This window comes from Ambystoma mexicanum, chromosome 5q (assembly GCF_040938575.1).
Source record: "Ambystoma mexicanum isolate Mex_15411 chromosome 5q, UKY_AmexF1_1, whole genome shotgun sequence".
NCBI classification, from domain to species: Eukaryota; Metazoa; Chordata; class Amphibia; order Caudata; family Ambystomatidae; genus Ambystoma; species Ambystoma mexicanum.
The window spans coordinates 546654361-546673944 of record NC_090933.1 but is presented as its reverse complement, the minus strand read 5'-3'; the positions used below and the strand labels follow the sequence as shown (position 1 = coordinate 546673944).

Below are 19584 nucleotides of genomic sequence, written 5' to 3'. Positions count from 1 at the left end.
ACCGTCTCGTATTTTTGTGGCATACCCGCATTGATGGGTTTTGTCCGCGATTTGCGGGGCGCCAAGCGTCCTGCATCAGCTCCAGTATAGTCAAAGATGTTTCTGCCCTGAGCTCACACTTCCTTTTGACAGTTGGAGTTCGAGAGCAGCAGAGAGGCTCTGTACAAGGTGCATGCAGCATCTTAACACGTTGCTCTTTGTCAACAGAGCAGCACAATGGGAGCAATTAGACATTAATAGGAGGGAGGGAGGACTGTCACCAAGGACTTTTGTCCTTTGAGAAATGTGAATGAGGTGATTAGAAATGGTGAGGGTGAATAATGCAGCATGCTGTGTTTGAAATAAGACTGTGGTTTTAAAACCAAAGTGAGAACAAAAAAAGTAAAACCAGGACACCACGAGCGAGACACACTCAGTGGACTCAAACCTTTCCCCGGACTCAAAATCATATGGTACCAAAACAATTAGTTTGAGCGTCATTATTGGCTCTGAAGAACAGAGGGGTTCCCACTGTTTTTCAGAAATTAAGATCAATCAATGTTGTGGTTTGCAAAATCTTCAATATGTAAAAATACAAAAATAAACACAATTTTAAATATACTTTACCAGCACTAAAAAGTGCGTGACCCAACCACCTTGTGACTCTAACTTATCTATTTAAATGCAGATATACAGACATACGCCAAATACATGTCTATTATCCCCTGAATCGGATTTATTTAAAAATTGCATATGTTGAGGTCATGAATAATCAGCCGCCTATTTGCTCTACATGGCATGTTTCATGTTCAGAGCTTTCATAAGATCCCTACGAGGTTCAGGAGCTAGTTATTGTCATGCAATTGGTAGTTTGTACTTGTAGTCCTTTTCTTTATTCTTAAGATATAAAAAAAGTTTAATCTTTAGCCTCTTGGTGAAGTCTGTGTGGGTGTTTTTTCCTTCCCTGTATGGAGCCCTTTTGGCCTTCCGTTTTAATGTGGCACATTAACTGTGCGTTGCAGGGTCCAGATAGACCACCAATTGTAAATTTCTAAGGTAAACGTTTTGTTAGATTTTTGTGTTTTTGTTGCACGTGCCAATGATGTCACAGAGATACATGTAGGTTTGTATGATTCAAGGATGGGTTGCTTTTCAATCATTACATGGATTTCCTGTTTCAGCGGTAAACGATTGCTGTGTCCATCTCTGGGCTGGTACGAGTGACTGCACTCGATCCGTATATCTAACCTTACACGGATCGGGAGCAGTCACTCGTACCAGCCAGAGATGCACACAGTGACCGTTTCCCACCACTCTTAATTTCTCGAAGACCCATGCGAAATTGTTTTGCCTCACATTAGTTTGCCTGGTGCAACTGTGACCCTTCATGCAGGATAGGGAAAATAAAGCTAAAGCCATACTCATTTTGGTCAACATGTTTCTATGACAATGTATATAGTGTAAGGTTAGTTTACATGCTTGTTTTTTTATGCTGTATGTTCTTTTCAAGGCATTTCTATAAACACAGCCTTAATAAATATTTATATCAAGTAAACCTGCAAAAATAGGTTGTCAACTGCTTAAATTGTCCACATCCCAATTTCACCCCCTAAACAAAGTGTGTGATCCTGGGTAAATCATTTAATCTCGCTGTGTCTTATCTGGATTCCCATTGAGTGATTCAGCTCATAGCTTATGTTATTATACTATTATGTTCTTATAAGTCATTATAAAAAATATACTCACTCATCGTTTAATAGCTATAGAGTTGCTACATTATATATTAATAGTGTAATTCATGAATTTCACACCACTATGTTACTTGACACTCAAATTACTCATGGCAAAGTATTGTAATGCCACTTCCCACGGTGCCTACAATTATCAAAGACATCAGGTTTCTTGCAGTGCTCTTTCTGTGAAGTCGCTTATATTAGTGACAATATGTATGCAAATTACGATGTTTGCATGCATTTTGTCCCGCAGGGCCTGGACAGAGCTTTAATAGATGAGTGTCGTGCATGTAAAACGGTGCTACATATTTTTGTGTGGTGTGTATGAGTTAACACATCATCTGGCACTAATGATACCAGAAATGTGGTTGAGGAGGGCATGAATAACAACATATGGAACCGCGTGCACTGCTTGCCCTTCTGATGCGTTAACACGTCTAAAGTGTCCTGCAAAAACATTTTGTAAAGTTGGCCACCCTATTTATTATATCAAAGAATGCAATAAAGAGTCAGTATCCATAGCATTTTTCTAAAACATCTGCCTTCATTATAAGTTAAATTCTAAAAACGGTCTCAAATGTAACACAATGTACTTTCTTAAAAAGAAAATTAATAGTCCATTTGAAAGTGTGCGGATTCCAGACTGACCATCTGCTGATTCCAATCTTTTTACACAGATTCAGCAACAGTGACTTGGATGCTTGGAAGGTATGTTCAAAGCATAAGCATCCAAATGAAGAAGGCCATCAAACATGGACCTTTAACTTGTTTAATTGCTTGGCATTCTTTTCCCTTGTCCTTCTGCATTTTACTGCTAAATTGTCATATTTTGTTCTAATTTACTTTCACATTTATAAAGCGCATAAAACCCACAGGAATCACGGTACTAGTTGTGATTGGGTGGAGGGAGATGGAAGGGGAAAAGAAGGGGCGAGGGATGGATGGACGGCAAAGGAAAATTGGTTGCACATTCAGGTCTCGCAAATTCTTTAAAATTCCTCACTGTTCTGAAGATCGTGCGCTTGAAAGATTTTGCGGAACCACAGAATTAACTTTGGGTTCTGCAAACTGCTAAACATATTTCTTTTTAAGTGCGGGGCGAGCTGGTAGTTTTAGTCAGACCTAAGCTACCTTCACTTAGGGAAGGTAGTTTCGCTGGGGGAAGACTTTCCCCTTCTTATAAGGAAAGACTTCATTATCAATGTTGTACACTTTGATACAAGGGAGAGGGCAACTGTCCACTATATTTCACGTTATTCCAGGGGTTCTGGCTAGAGATTAACCCTTTAGGATTAGTCAGCTCTGATGGTCTACTGCGCTAGGGTTGAGATCGACCTCTGTTGAGGCCATATGGCTGTCCAGATACTTGGGAACAAATGCAAATGACCGGAGGATCATCCCCATATGGCCTTGTATGTAGTGATCTCTTCATTTTTGGTATGGTTCCCAACAATAAAAATCTATTGATGCTGGAATGTGAGAATTGTTCAACAAAATGCCTTGCAAAGGTGCTTTCGCTTGTTTTACTCTTATTTTGTTTTTATGCTCAGAGATGTGTTGCTTTACATTCCATTCTGTTGCTCAAAAATATTGCTTATCCTGTTACTGGGTGTTGCATCTTTAATGCTTTCAATTCTGCACTGTGCACGATTTAACCTGGGATAGGGAATGGTTTTCTCTGTTGGGAAGATTATTTGGCGTCCTCTTGATATAGATCTGTTTTTAACAAAGTCTCTAATAGACCTACCGCTTTATTTTCGTTATTCTTGGCTTTTTTTCTGAAGAGATCTTTAATTTCATGCTCAAGTTGCAACATTGGCCAATGTGTTTCTAATGATTTATAACTATCACTCTAATATTTACATACAAACACCATCCTTTGTTCTGCTCGTTTCAATTTAGTAATCAATATGTCTTTACAATCAACCTAAACATATCCTCCACTTCTGCTTGGTTATTTTAAGCGGCTGGGGGAGACAAGAACCCAGGTGGAACAAGTACTAAAGAACGTTAGTTTTGAACACTTTTGAAATTCCCTGACAGCCTAATGCAAATTTACCTCCAGAGCTGCCACATCCTAGCGAACGAAGACCCTGACCCAGATTAAGGTATGTTGTGAACATTCATGGACTAAAAGGAACTGATTTGGTTTTCTCCTTTAAGACAGCCTAATAAACAGGTTTTAAGATAGATGGTTTGTGTATGGGCTATGTTTCACCCTGGTGCACTTTGTAATAGTGTACAGCAGGACACATAATTAGGACTCATGAGTTGGTGACCAATTGCTTGATCGAGCTGGAGATGGAGCGAGGCAGGCAGAGAAGAGAGCGAGAAGGTGGAAGCGATTTAGCAGAAAAAGACAGGATAGAAGAGAAGAAAACGCTGAGGCACCAAGGTGGACAAAGGAGCTAATGGAGTCAAGGATGATAGAGGGCTCAATAGTAATGGGGTAAGGAGGGCTGGGCGGGATGAGACAAAGTGGTGAGAGAGATCTTGGAGAGGAGTTTGGAGAAACAGATAGGTGAAGTAGAGGGAGACACCAAAGCACAGGAGGGATGAGGAGAAAGGAAGGGTTTTAGGAGAAAATCAGGAAGGATGAGGCTGTAAAGGGACATCACGAAGAGGATCCTGATTAACATAGGAGGAGAGGGAGGATAAGAAGACGAGTTTAGGAGACAGTCAGCTGGCTCAAACACCAGCAAGAGTCCACATCTAAAGATGGGTTAGGAAAGAAGGATATCTCCTGGTTAATGTGAAAGTCAGAAATTATTTTGGGACGTAGATTAACCCACTGTGTCACAGTGAAAACATTCCATGTCTTTAGCATGGGAGGTTCAGGGGGATGAAACCCCATCATGGGAATTGCCTTTTTAGACCACCTTGAAGTAGCCTCCCAATGGGTGGGATTTTGACATCATGATGGGGTTTCATCACCCCGAATCGTCCATGCCCTATGCCTCTGACCACCACCCTACCCTGCCCCACTTCCCCTTTCCCCGTACTTGCCTCCTTGCTTTCGCTCCCTTAGTCGCACTAAACACTCATTTGATCCTCATCTCCCTACCCCCACAGGCCACCACCCCTTACTTGACATCCTCCAGCCTTCCCTCCAAGGCACCGGGCATGGCAATTCACTGATCTGCTCCCCAACTCCCTTGTTCCAGCCCCAGTGTGTGAATTAATCCCTCCCCGTCCTTCCTCGTAGGACATGAAATGCAGTCTAAAGACTGGAAACATGCTGAAAAACTGAAAAGCAACTCGGCATATAAAGGATTTTGCTTACTAATGTGTCTTGCTGATCTAATTGCAACGAAGAACACCAGCTTCCACAAAACAAATTTGATATCGCCTTGGCCATTGGTTTAAGTGGTTTAAGACTACATTTATTTCCTATCTGATGAAGGGGCTGTCCCTGGTGGGTGCGGGGGGTCTAAACGGCATTACCCATCAAAATGATGTTTCACCAATGGATTAGCAAAAGAGGAGGATCGAATGTATGACTTCAAGTATGTGCTCTGGGCTGGCAGATAACATTCTGCATGAATCTATTTGAAGGTCTCAAGTCGCTGATACAAAATAAATGTTAGTGCATAACCCAGTGATACTGATATGGGCGTTATCATTCTGTCTAGGCTCCATCAGCAGAATCTTGGAAACATCATACTATATAATAAAAGGCCAGATATGCGTTTGTCCGAAGCTGTACTGCCCGCTACACCTGTTATCACCACTAGAGGGAGATGTTGCCCTACGCATACAAAAATAAGATTAAGTTCATCATCTCGGCAAACAAAATGTGTATTTCAACAATAACATACAATTAGCTGGCGAAATGACCCAAGATAGGGATACCACTTTAACAGCATAGTTCAAGTTGCATACACTAAGAAAATATATACATTAAAAAAAAAACATATACAAATTCATTTGATGAAGCATCATTTCTCTAACAAAATAAATTACTTTTTTTTTCAATATACTTATGTATTATGTAATTAGTCATTGTAATATTTCTTGGCATGTATCAGTCATAGATTTAAGGCAAAGCGCCCATGGGCAAAAATGACCGAGGGCCCCAGTTGGGCGGGGCATGGAGGCAGAGCCTAGAATGTGCAATGTTGTGCAATGATTAACTTTAGGGACAAATGATACATTTTTTTTAAAGTTGTGTTCTTTACCGTATTCTGTGTTTAGGGGTCCAACTCTAGATAGAGACAGCTGGACCTCCTCACCAGGGTTTGCTGTCAATGCTGGTCATATTGAATGATCAATCCTGCAGGTAATGTTGGTAATCATAGGGTTCAAGGCAATGGGCAATACCATGGACAATGGAAATGGACATTCTAGGAAGTGATATCACAGGATAATTCCTACAGCATGCAGAACCCTGGTGTTCTTAGCCCACACTTGAAATGTCATTGAACATCACAGACTTATAGGAGTTAACCTTTTAATCTCAAAACATAACAGGGGTTATCTTTTTTGTGGGTGATGTTTGTGGCTCTTAATAGATCCCTTGACATCAACCCGCCACCTCAATATCTCCTTCAGCTCCATAGGGCCCTGCTGCAGGGCAGTGAATGGAAATGGAGAGGGAATAAGGGCAGAATAGTGAGGTGGAAAAGTAGAGAAGAGGCAGGTAACAAACACTGATGGGACAAGAGAGTGGAGAATGAAGGATGGCAGAAGCATGAAGGAGATATTGAGAGTGAGGAAAGGCAGGAGATAAGTGATTGAAGAGAGCCAGGTAACATTAAATATGTCAATGGGTACAGAGAATAAACGAGTGCAGGAAAATGGGTCTGTAGTTAATGAGGCACAAGAGTGGGGGAAATGCAGGGTAAAGAAGATTAAAGGGTCGGGATATGGAGAGCACGAGGTTCAGAAGTGTAAAGAATGGAGAATAATGGAGTTCTAAAGAGTCAGGGAGAAGTGAAGCGAGAAGGAGGGCAGGAGAAAGGGGGAGAAGGGAGGCAAGTGAGTGTGGGATGGGGAGTGGGGCAGCAGCAATGTAGGCAAATGGTGTGTGATGAGGATAAACAAGGAAGGGGCACATTGAGGGAAGGAAGGCAGGCGAGTATGTAAATAGCAGCAAAGTGTGGAAGAGAGCATGATCTTTATAACAAAGTGCCTTTTGCAGAAATGGAGAAAGAAAAAAGCAGGAGGATTAAGGTAACAAAAAAAGAATAGAGGATGACAGTGTTCAAAAAGAGCCAGAAAGTGTAGTATAGTAGAGGGGAAATTGCTGGTAAGGAAAAAAGAGGGGGATAAAAAGAATGCTGTATGGGAGAAAAAGGAAGCAGTATGTAAACAAGTAAAAGGGGAGCACATTTGTGATGCGAGGTGAGCAGGTGCTTGTCCTCCTGCCCACCTATACGCAGTCACAACTGCAATAGATAAATGAACAGGGAAACAATTAGAATGCAGCCACCTTGATGAGGATGTATTGATATAGGCCCAAAATATCCACATGGTTGACGAAAATCCTCTATGTGCGAGTTCTCTGTGTTCAGCTTATACCAAGTTGGCAGCTAAACAAGCCCAGATGAAATCCAAGTTCGGGGAACAGGGCTGGGTGTGTCTGTAGAGTGGCAAACCATCCCGCATTTACCGCGACTATCCCAATCTCTTGGGCTGTGTCCCGTGTCTCACACACAGTCAGTTTGGGACAGGAATAAGGCCTGAGTTTTCTCCCCTGACACAGAATCAGCTGTCCAAAGTCTCCACAGCTCACGTTCATGTGACAGTTAAAAGCGCAGGGAAGCACAGCACCTTTCCCAATGCTGCCCCAGGACCAGCTTTCAATAAAATGATTAGAGGTTGATAATCCAGACACAGGGACACTTGGGTAAGGACTGTTGTCCCTTAGAAGGTGCAATTGATGGGTGGTCATAAATTGAAGGGGAGTATAATGCTGCATGCTGTGTAAAATAATGTCTCACACAGATTACCTTATATTAAATTCCCTTTCACTGTGAATACCTTTTTAAAAACAAATGATATTGTTTTTAGGTCCACATTCCTTTGCACACTGCTACTGCAATCATGCATTAAGGGTGGGGGGTGAATATAAAGTTATACATGTCTTTTTGCTGGACCTATTTCTATAACAATGTATATAATGTCAGGTTGGTTTCTTATGTGATGTGTGTACTTTTCAAGGCATTGATAGAAAAAAATAATAATTTCGTTTTTGGAAACCCAGCCTGGGTCCAAATACTGATTGTACCACTTTAATGAAATTTGTGATTCTGGAAAAATCATTTAATCTCACTGTGCCTGATCAGCTGGCATTGGGTGTTGCTAGAAGTGATTGGGTGTAGCTAGAAGTGATTTTATTTGCAGTTATTCCTATGGTTTACTAAACTATTGAGTTTAATAGTGAATATTTGTATATTGCACAGCACATTATTCTCTTGGATTACAATTGAAAACTTCTTTTGAATGTCTTTACCAAAGGTATCCTAGAGTATTGACGACTGATGTCACTGCTTGTAATGATAATTACTGTGATGTCGCTACTGATCATGTCAATCCATATTGTGCAAATTAGGGTACTGGATATCATTTGCTGGACAGGTCCAGAAGACTAATTAGAATATATCAGTGCCTTGTATGCCTAACAGTCTCACAGTGTGTTCATTGTGTTGTTCTGTGTATGCATTCAAGAGCCTCAGGGAAGAGGGAGGGCCCAAGCAGCTTCCCGGATTTTGGCTACTACACAGCAAAATGTTTCTTACTTTCATGGCATTAAATGTGCACTGTGCCTTGTGTGCATGATACAGGCTGCCCTTTGCTGGCTTCTATTACCTAAAGTGAAGACTTTAAATGTGCGGTTTGCAGCAGGTTACAGACTGCCTTTTGCTAGCACCCAACATGCAGCAGTGTTCTCACCTCTTTTACTCCGGTTTCATCTGCTAGCACTTTGCTGACAGAGCAATTACTAACTTTTTTAATGGCAGTTTAGTGATTCAGTTACACTCTGGCTGACTGCCCTGTGAGATCAAAGAGCTTTCTTATTTAACGATCCCAAGGGTGCCACAGACTATGTCCACCCACCCCTAACTGTAAGCTGGGGGGGGAGGGCATTCATATTGAAATGGCCTCCCACAAGCAATGACAAATGATTAGCCCCCTGTGAACGAGCACTTAAGACTGCTCTTTGTTATTCCAGTGTGGCTGACTGCCAGCAAGGCGGTAGGAGGGTGTGTGTGTTGTGGCTGTTGTGAGAAGGTTTGGAAGGTGTTCCCAGGGACACAGCAGGGCCTGGTCACTCTTTGTCCATCCTACAAGTGCTAAATCTGCCTCTGTTATGTATTATATCAATAACATCCTTCAGCGATGTTTTAAACTATATTTGACTTATTTTATGATCTCATGTCTACTTCGACTTATACTGCACTGAATTGTATTCCTCTGACATCATACATTTGAGTCTAAAACCCATAAGTGGAATCCAAGACAATGAGGAGCAGATACAACAATTGGCTGTATGTACTATGTTGAACTGTCAATGGATTATGTGAGAGTGTGTTTGAGGTTACTATTCCTCCACCTAAAAGGAGCAAGATCCAAGTTTCTATTAAAATAAATTACCTTAAAATACACCACATAATAGATTTACACTCTGAAAAGGTCTTCCTTTACGCACATTAGCCTGTGTACATGCGCTTATCCACTAGTCCTCCTATAATGTGTCCATGTAGGCTTCCTAGCCGCCTAAATGATGTGCCCGTTATTGTCCGCAACCTTAGCCATCATTTTTCTGAACATCTGGAAGCAAGAATGACCAACCAAAAATAGTAGACATTTTCGATGTGGAGGCCAAATTGAGAAATGGAAGTAAGAATCCTTCAGATCCAGTGCGCAGATCCAGTCGTCATGCTGAAGAGCAGACTGGAACTGTGCGTGTGAGATTGTCATAAATTTCTCTAGGGGTGAATGCAGATTGAAGTTGGACAGGTCCAAAACAGTGAATAGGCCAGCCTGGTCCAATTTCAGCACTGTAAAAAGACAGGAGTAGACACCCTAGCCTCTCTTCGGTCGGGGACACATCCTCTATATCTTTCAATAGAAGAGGTTTTCAATTTCCTCTTGCAAAGGAGCCTGAAGTGAAAGAAAACCCCCTTCATGTGGTCTTGTGTTTCTGTTTGCGTTGTGTGCTAGGGGGATTTGTCAGCTAGCCTCGACTCAGTTTACTGGCAGCTGCAAAATCCTGCAAAAGAAGAAGATCAAAAATCCTGTTTCTGATCTGTAGTTGGTTTCACTGGTGCTGGCATTGTCAAAACGTTTGAAGACTTTGCCTTAAGGTGCTGGTCTTTCTTTTGAGCAAAATTATGAAAATAATTGATATGGTGGTCGAGTACTTTGTGTTGCACCATCTTTGTGAATTTTGTGCCATTAAGACATGCCAACAAACCATGCAAGCAAGTACCCAAGTCCACCTCTGGGCGTCCCCCAAACCGGAGAGCTGCAACGTGGATAAGAGCCTCTCCAAGAAGGATGCTAAAGGCAGCAAAGTGACGAACAACAAAACCAAATCTCCATGTGCTGCCGCAGTCTCACAGAAATACCTTGTTCCTCAAGAGACGTGAACCAAGAGAAAAGGGATTTGGGCATACTGAGAAGGTCTGGAGGTCCTGGGAAGGTGGGGGAGAAGTACAGAGAGCATTTGAGAATGGTCAGGGGCCTGAAAGCAGCATGCAAGGCTGGGACGCGCACCCCATGAGAAACCAAGAACAAGAGGGTCTGGGTTCCCAAAGAATGTCAAGACATTTAAAAAGGACAAACATACTTGGTAGGAGAATAAACCAAGTTGTGCTGTTGCCACATTGCGAGTCTGGGACCTGCAATCAAATGAGTATGCAAATAAGGGTCTGGAAACTGCAAGCACAGGAGAAATAGAATCATATGCTTGGCAGGAGAGTAAACCAAGCTGTCATGATTCAGAACTGCGAGCCTGGGACCCACACCCATCGACAACCAGATAAGGGGGCCTGTGAACCCTGAGAGCCAAGGAGACAACGAGAGAATATTTATATGGAAATTGCACCAAGCTGGCATACTGCTGCATGGCCAGTCTGAGACATTCATACTGATGAGAGCCAAAGGCTAAGGTGAACTTTATCTGAAAGACTGGTGTGAACTTGCAAGACAGCTATATAATAAGAAGCCAAAATCTGAGTTAGTTGAGTGGAAGCAGGCAAAATCCAGGGCAAAGGAGCAATTCCCAGGATAGTACAACCTTGTTTCTGTTTGAAGCACATACATATTATAAGAGAAGGGATTCACAATGACATACAAAATAGCACTACAAGGAACATAGCATTATGGGGGACATCAACAGGAACGCACGAGTTAAGCTGGTCATGACTGCCCACATCTGCAGAATTTCAAGGGTTTTGTTGTGTTAAATCTACTCAACTTAACTGCATTTTAACAAAAGTTGTTTTGAGGTGCATGAGTCTATGTACTGTGCTGATGATTGTCTACATACAATCCAACATCCCAGATGTAAGGTAACTTTTGGACTCCATTTATTTTAAACTATGGAGAATATGGAACCTCTCCCATCGTCCGCATCAGACTTGCCCCCACACTCCTACAATTCAGAAAAGAACTCAAGACCTATCTCTTCAAGGAGTCTCTCCTCATCAACACCTAGGTAATCTCTTTGCCCAAGTGCCCAAACAAGCTATTTTTAAATACACAAACCCTAACTATGACCCAAACCTGTAATAAAACCCCCACTATTACCCTAACTACATTCGTAAACGGTAGCCCCAACTCCAATTATATCCCCGTATTCGACCTTGAACCCTTCAGCGCGCTAAAGCATATTAGTTCCATGCGACACTACAAAACAATTAAATACGAAATTAACATTTAAGTTAACTCAAATACCATCACCAGCTCTCCACATGCTCCCTAGCACTTTCTTTAACCCAAACCCTTGCTTTGATCCTGTCCTTAGCCTTGCCCAAACACATAATCTACCCGAACCCCTAGGTTTATGACAACCCCTATCATTCGCCAACATAACCAGCCCTCTCCAATCTCTCAATTCCTTCCTTTAGCACATACCCAAACCATGCATCCATTAGCTCCAACCTTATGTTATAAATGAACAATAAATAAAATAATAAATAAATATCCCTTTCCTTAACACTTACCTGACACTTAATCTACCCTGACCATTAACCAAACCCCAGCTTTCACAAGCCCTTCCACAACCACCCTGATCGTAACCCTCAGCCCACTACTAACCTAAATCAGGCAATCCCAATCAACCCAAACACTTAACCTAGCATCACTTTATTTTTCGCTACTTTTCAGCTGCATTTTTTGACTACTTTTCTTTGGCTACTTTTCCACTGCAGAGGTATTTTCACTACCATTCTTTTCACTGACTACACTTGTGTTGTCAACATTTTCACTGGATCCCACATAAATGATAGTTGACTGCAAGTGATCTCTTATATACTGCACAATGACTATTGGATCACAGCATAGATGGAGTATGTTGAATGATTGGTACAAAATATGTTACACTGGACGCCACCCATAGCACCCTTACATCGTCCACCCCCATCAGCTAAGTTACAAACCGGGTGGTATTTTAAGTGTGAATTTCAAATGTATGTTGTTCATTCCTGTTGCGGCCTGAGCGTCTAGACCCAGTTAATGGGGGAAGGTATACATGGTCATTCAGGTTCTTCTTGATGATGGTGATTGCCATTATATTGCTTCCATCACTTAGTTCCCATTATCCCTAGGCATCTTGTATTGCAAATGCATTATGTCCTATTCTAGGAATGGAAATTTGTAGGGTTCTATTGTGGTACCTTTGAGTTTGTATATACCATCCCTTCTGCGTTATGATTTCTTGTGATGCTTCATGTAGGTTTTGTGTCTGATATTGAAAACGAAATAAACTAAATAAAATCAATATTAAAAAAGATACATGCGGCAGTACACAAGGATCAAGAGCAAAACGTACTATACGCTTATGCCAGTCTCAGCTGGCAAATTGAAAATTACACTATATTAGAAGATAATTCAGCAACATCTTGGTCTGACAAGTTTCTACACTAAAAACATTTGCACCACCACCATGCATGCCCTTTTTTCCACAAACCTACTGGTTGTAATTTTTTTTTCTTTTCCTGCAAATATGGAGCAGTGATTTTAATGCTGTTTTTTATTTAGCACCATCGTTTTTAAGTAAATTCATTAGGACGTTTTCAACTTTCCCCCCATCGACCAACACGTATACATTGTATACACAGCTATTAACATATTCAACTGGGGAAGGACGCTTGCGCGTTTCAGAAGACAAAAAACTGTTATGTGCAAAGAAAGTCCATTTGAGAAGAAGCCCATTTGTATAGGATGGTTGTAAGGGAGCACACAAAAGTCTGAAATGGTAAATAAACTGAACTCGTACTTCAGTCAAATGCATTCTCTTTCATTGGGACCTGGCCTGGTGCCAGTCAAAGAGCTCCCAGTCTTCCCCTTCATAATAAAAGGAGGTTGTATGGATCTGAACAGAACGCTTGAGCGATTTTCGCCATCACCAAACAAAAGGTGTGCAACTGCAAAGCTCCAATCGTGGAAAAAGAATAAAAGCACTAGAAATTCAATTTAGAAAATACTTTTGAAATCAAGTTTTCCAAATGCAATATAAAAGAATGTATTACCTTCTGCAATACGTTTAGAAAAAGCCCAGGAAAACGATCCTCGGTTAGACGTCAGCACAGATTTCAACGGGTTGAAGTAAACATTCTGACAATTTAGCCTTAGACCGAACACACCGTAAATAAAAATTACATTTCATATGTTATGCACAAATGAATACAAGTCACTGCTATGGTAAGACAAATGGAATGCATACATCTATAGCGTCTTATTTTGATCAGTGTCTGGGAAAAGCTATTAACAGGAGCCTGTTCAAACACTAATGAATTGTCTGATCTACCTAAATACAAAAGCAAACATAATTAAAAAAAATGAAATTTAAATACGAAGTGAAAAAACAAAAACAGCAGCCTTCTGTTCATTTACTGAATAGCTAAATGCCCGAATCAGATTAAGGACATGTCGGTACCGTGTAAGTAAACAAAACGGGAAAACATGGTAATACACTATTAAAAGCAAAAATAGAAAAAAATGAATAAAAGTCAAATGGGCTCATTTTCGACTGCCTATAAGGCTTTTATGGCTTCCATTCACGTCATGGCCCTTTTTCAATCATTTGCAAGGAGAGGGGGACCGCTCTCCTTGTAAAAGACGAGGATCCCTTGACACCCTGGCTTTATGCACCAGCATAAACCAGGCGGACTCCATAGGAATCCATTGTAAACACTGCAGCGTTCACAATTAAAAATAAAGACATTTTGTAAATGCTGCCTGTCATGCGAGCATGGTAGGCAGCGTTTACTCATTTGCACGGTGGAGTGCCAATTTGTAGGACAAAAAGGCAGCATACACGTGTGTACACTGCCTTTTGCCCTGCACATTTGCACTCTGCTGTGGAAATGACCAAAATTTGGCAGCGAGGATCGGTTTATGTGTACGGCTCCCTGCCACTAAATTCTGCCCTGGAGCAAAAGGAGCACGAAAGAAATCAAACCCATTCGATAAAGCATAGGCTAAAACTAGAAGAACAGAAACGTTTGCTGTACTACCACCTATAAGGAACTGCGTTCTGATCATGGGGTTACTTCAGATCTCTGTTGAATGGAAAACACACCGAAATGTATGCCTTTTTATTGTAGAACTGTGTAACTGAAAGAACACTGAACTGATAGCACATGATTTGTATTGATTCAAGATTAAATGTAACACTAGATTGATGCTGTGCTACAAGGTCCGAGACCTGACCCTGCCAATAGGGGATGAGTACACACCTCAGATTAGGGTGCGGATTCCCAGAGTCAATCCTGCGCCAGAGGCGGGAGTTCGAGAGCCCAGCCCCTGTACATGCTACCTGTGCCTGAATGTTAGAAGCAAGTACCATTTCTTCTTGTCACATAGCTGTAGTGCAAAATGCTGGTCAGTCGGTTTCCAATTTCCATAGAGAACTACATTTCCCAACAGACCCCATGACAGAGAACTGTGCTTGCAACCCAAGAGAGACACGGAGAAAAACTGCTGAACCGCAGAGCAATTTGCATCTAAAACTGGCAATGCAGAGACCACATGAGAACTGCCAGCATGATGCCACCTTCAGCATTACCAAGGAACGGTCCATAACCCAAGTAAACAATCCAGATGCTCTATACATTGTTGCCACAAATATAAAAACTGGACAATGGTTAAACAAACTGCTGTCATTATCCAACGCTGGGCACATGCACTCTAAAGAGAACTAATTATCCTGTACCTTGCTTACAAAGGCTGGTTGTTCTCTATAAAACTTTAATTAACCTGGGAGTATCCTTCCTGTGCCCTGCTAATTGCTTTCTCATGCTTTCACAGCAATGCTCCAACCCGCCCTTAATTCACAGTAAGGCTGCGTTTTTCAGCTCATGTCCGAGCTCTGCATGGATCTGTATTTTGTTATTTCAGCATTTTGAGTTCTCAAGAAGCCTGGAGGCCTTTCGTTTACTTCAAAGCACATTGAGACTTCCATTTTGGAAAAGATGGCTGCCCACTTCTGTTGTGTTTCTATGTTAGTGATCTATATTCACGTATTGTTCCGGTTGCATTTGGATTATACATTGCATATATTAGTATTCTTCATGTGTTATGGGTGCCATGTTAATATTCTTCATGTATCAATGCATGTGTTACCTAGTGTTTGCGTTCTTCAAGTTGAGTGCGCATTTGCTCCGCGTCTAATCCCTACACATGTATTGATTTAACGTTGATTTGGTTTCACTTGTGACATCTTTAGTTTTAGATTGTATCCATCTCCTGCTGTTCCTGCCTGCGATAAGGGTGGTACAAGTTGCCTTACTAAGTAAAGCTTCTCACCTGTGCAACACTGAACAGGGGGAGGGGTAGAAGCTATGGATCACTTCTTCATCTGCCTCTCAACAGATCAAGAGTCCTTGTCCCCTAAGGGGTCGTCACTCCCAGCAAGGTCCCACCTACCCCAAACCCTCAGGGAGGGTCTTGCGGAGCAGGCTCACTACCTCAAAGGGGGGGTGGGATTCGCGCTTGGGGAGATGAGACGAATGCCTTCAATTCATCACAGCATGTAACAGAGCTTCGGCTAGGTGTAGGAGCAGATCTCAAAGGAACGATAAGCATTGGCTTGAGAAGGTGGAAAGTAAGCTAGGACTGGGTGACAGGAACACGTCCTGGGGCTGGGGAGCACTGTATCACATAGCCAGGTTTGCAAACTCCACCCTAGCCTATCTTATCCTATCCCATCCTATCCCATCCTATCCCATCCCATCCCATCCCATCCTATCCCATCCCATCCCATCCCATCCCATCCCACCTCTGGGAGAAACTGTGCACACCATTGGGGGAGGATTTGGTCTTGCAAGAGCTGTATTCAGTCTATTTCAAAAACCTTCTCTCATGTGTCCACAGGGAGCAACCCACCGAAATTGAGGAAACCATCCTAAAAAAGCAAAGTGTTGCCAGTAATCTAAGTGATTCAAGGGAAATACCCAAAGAGACTGTTGAGGAGAAAAGGGCATTCGACCAAGTGGATATTGTTTGAATTTATCCATCAGACTACGAGGTTTTAAGTTGGTCTTCATTTGTGTTCAGTATAAATGGGTTGCACCCTCTGTGGAGTCTGAATGGTTTTGACTGATGGCCAACTCCAGATTCCCTTCAGAGACCACCCAAATCGTCAGACCAATCATTAAAGCTATGTAAGGTTGGAATCTTATCATCATTACACAACATTGGTTAGGATGTTTTATGCAGAGTCTGGCACCCTAGGGATGTTTTATGGACAGTCTGGTAATGCCTTCCTTTAGAACTGGTCCTGACGCTATGAATGACTCATGTCGCACAACACTCTTTAAAGGAGGTTTGTTGCTTGGATCGAGTCATCATTACACATTGCTTCTAATCTCCATCAGGTCCTTTCTGTCCAAATCATAGCTGCATTACTTACTAATATTTCGCTTCTATATGGATTTTGCAAATTGATTCAACTATGGACTAAAAATTATTAAAATATCTGGAGTTAAATTGGTAACAAAGAAAGACTTGTTTTCCTGCTCTACTTCTTTCAGAAACATCAATTGACTCTAAAGCCCGGTTAGCATTTAAGCACGTTTGGTCTAGTACATTAATCGCTAAAAGGAAAGTCCATGGGATGCACATGTTTTGAGATAAATCATTTGTCTCAGATCAGAACTTGTATTCTCCAGATAGAATCTGATACACATTCCAAGAGTTTGATGCGCTACCGATGGAGGGCTTTGTTTAGCTGCTTCGTCACCATGTTGGTGGCCCTTTCATTGGGCATTTGAACCTGGGTCAACATGTCCCCTCTTAGAGCAACATAAACAAACACCTGTTCTTTTCCTTTGAAAGTGATACTCATGTAGTAGAGCAGCATGGGAAAAGAATAGCAGCAATAGATCTGAAAATACGTAGGAAGGACTAGTAAATGTCATGACACATAACCCTGAAATTGAATGCTAATCACATGCCCAATATAAATTACTGAAAAACAACACAATGCAAATTCGCTGGACGTCATACATGAAATGTATACAAATTTAATACAAAAGGAATACATTAAAATATTTACATACGTTCCTTACACAAAGGCTATAGTTTGTTATGTCTGTAGCAGTCCATTCAGGTTTGAAAGGTGTGAATAGAGTTTAGAATCCAGGTGTAACCTTCATGCTGCATGAATCAAAAGAACCCTGATTTCTCTCAAAGTGTTTCAAAGGAAATGCTCTCCTGACAGGGCTCCCATCTGCACACCTGGCTCCCCTAAAAGCAGCCCACCATGCTACAGCACGTGTTATTATGGGTGCACTGAAATTTGACCAAATCACCCCGTCCTCCCAAACTACATTGGCTTCCCATCCAGGCCAGGATACGGTTCAAGACGACATGCATCATCTACAAAGCAAAGCAATCACGAGTAGCTCACCAGCGTACATGGTGGCTAAGCTCAACATATGTGGTGGCATATGCTCTTTGCCAGTGTATGAAAAGAAGTAGTGTAACTATAGTCCCTGCTGGCCCACCCCCTCCTCGCAAACTCCATTGCCACGCCCAATACAAACCACAAACCTGGGTCCCATGCCCCCTCCAATCCTCCCCCACCGCTGTGAGGCTGAAAGATGCAGTGAAATAAAAAACAAAATCCATTTTAATTTACCCCCATTGCCTTTATCCATTGTCCCCCACAGCCTGCAGCCCTCCCCTTTCTAATCACCCACCACTGGCACCTCTTATGGGACATGCTGAAGATTAAAGCCACCGCTCTCACCTGCCCATTAACTGCACGAACAGCATGGCCTGCAATATTTTCACATTAAGTTGCTTAAATGCAAAAGAAAAATGCTGATTACTGCAGGAGCAGGGCTATGATGCGAATGGTCTTTTTCTAAAGCAGTCCACTGAAATAAACAGCAACCCGAGCAGTTTCAGTATAGCTCACTGTTACGTGATGTCTCTTATCCAGCAGGTCCCATGTTCACATCCCCAGTTCCCACACTTTTATTTTTAAATGAAAACATTCCAGAACAGCTTTTATAAAAAAAAAGAAGCATAGGAACAGTAAAATGCAATTAAAAAAGTAAAGGGACACTGCTCCCAACCGTTCCTGCCCACTTTAACCACTGTTCCTCGCGTAGTAAAACTACCAACCGGCTTGAATCACAACTCATCCGCAAAGAGAGGACCTGCAACCAATCCTTCTCTTGTCAAGCACTCCATCCTCTGGAACTCTATCCTCTGTGGCTCGGAATGCCCCCACAATTCTGCAATTTGGCAATTCTCTCAAAACATGGCTTTTTCAACAACACCTGGCCAAGTTCTAATTCCAATGGATGCACATGCCTCAACTCACAGTACTGTGCTACTGTTAAAAGATGCAAGCCCAAATCCTGGCTCCCCACACACTGTACATCGCTCTACTGCTCTTGAGCTAGGTCCATGGTTTAAACAAAGAAATACAAATGAAATAAGTCCTGTTACACTGTAAGCTTACCCTACTATACAGAAAAAAGGGTTACTCTTCCATCCAACACATAGTTTAAAGCATGTATTGGGATTCTCCCTTCGGTGTAGCCCTCACAGTTCAATGACGGGCCTTACCACACCCTGTATTCCACTTGGTTCCTTTTCTTCATAACTTGTGATTCTCTCAAAGTCTTTCTCAGATCTGTCTCTTGCCTCTCTGGATGATGCTTTCTCTTGAATAGCTTCCATTTGCTCTGGAGGTCTTTTTAAAATGTAAAAAAAACAACATTGGGTTGTTAAGGATTCTCTAGTGGTCAACCTCAGACTTTTAACTTGGTTCTCTAGAGGCCTCTCCCTCAGAGCATCAGGCTTTTCTAAAGGACCCTCTGTTAGACTTTGGGTTGTTCAGCGTTCTATGGAGGTCTTAGTTTGGTTCTATAGAGGTCTTTCTCATTTAGACCTAAGACAGCATTGGTTTTCTCTGGAGGTTTCATCCATTCCTTCGCTGGATGCTCTCAAAGACTTTCTGTTAGACCATGGTTTGCTCTGGTTTCTCAGGAGGTCTCTCAGACCTTTTTCTTGGATGTCTTTTTTGTAGACCCTGAGGGTTTGTAAATTCTCTGGAGCTCCTTCTCAGACATTCATCTGGATTATTACAGAGGTCTGTCTTAGAACCTGGGTTACTACTGCTCATTGAAATGGTTCTTCCCCCCCCCTCTCATTCAAGGGGCCTTTTTTAGGCAGGTTATTTTTT

General features: G+C 41.9%; 1 protein-coding gene across 2 annotated transcripts in view; it reads right to left on the bottom strand.

The window, feature by feature from the left end:
* SNTG1 (syntrophin gamma 1) overlaps positions 1 to 19584 on the bottom strand; it is a 2735678-nt gene that overhangs the window by 2537760 nt on the left and 178334 nt on the right. The gene's annotated exons all lie outside the window — the stretch shown is intronic.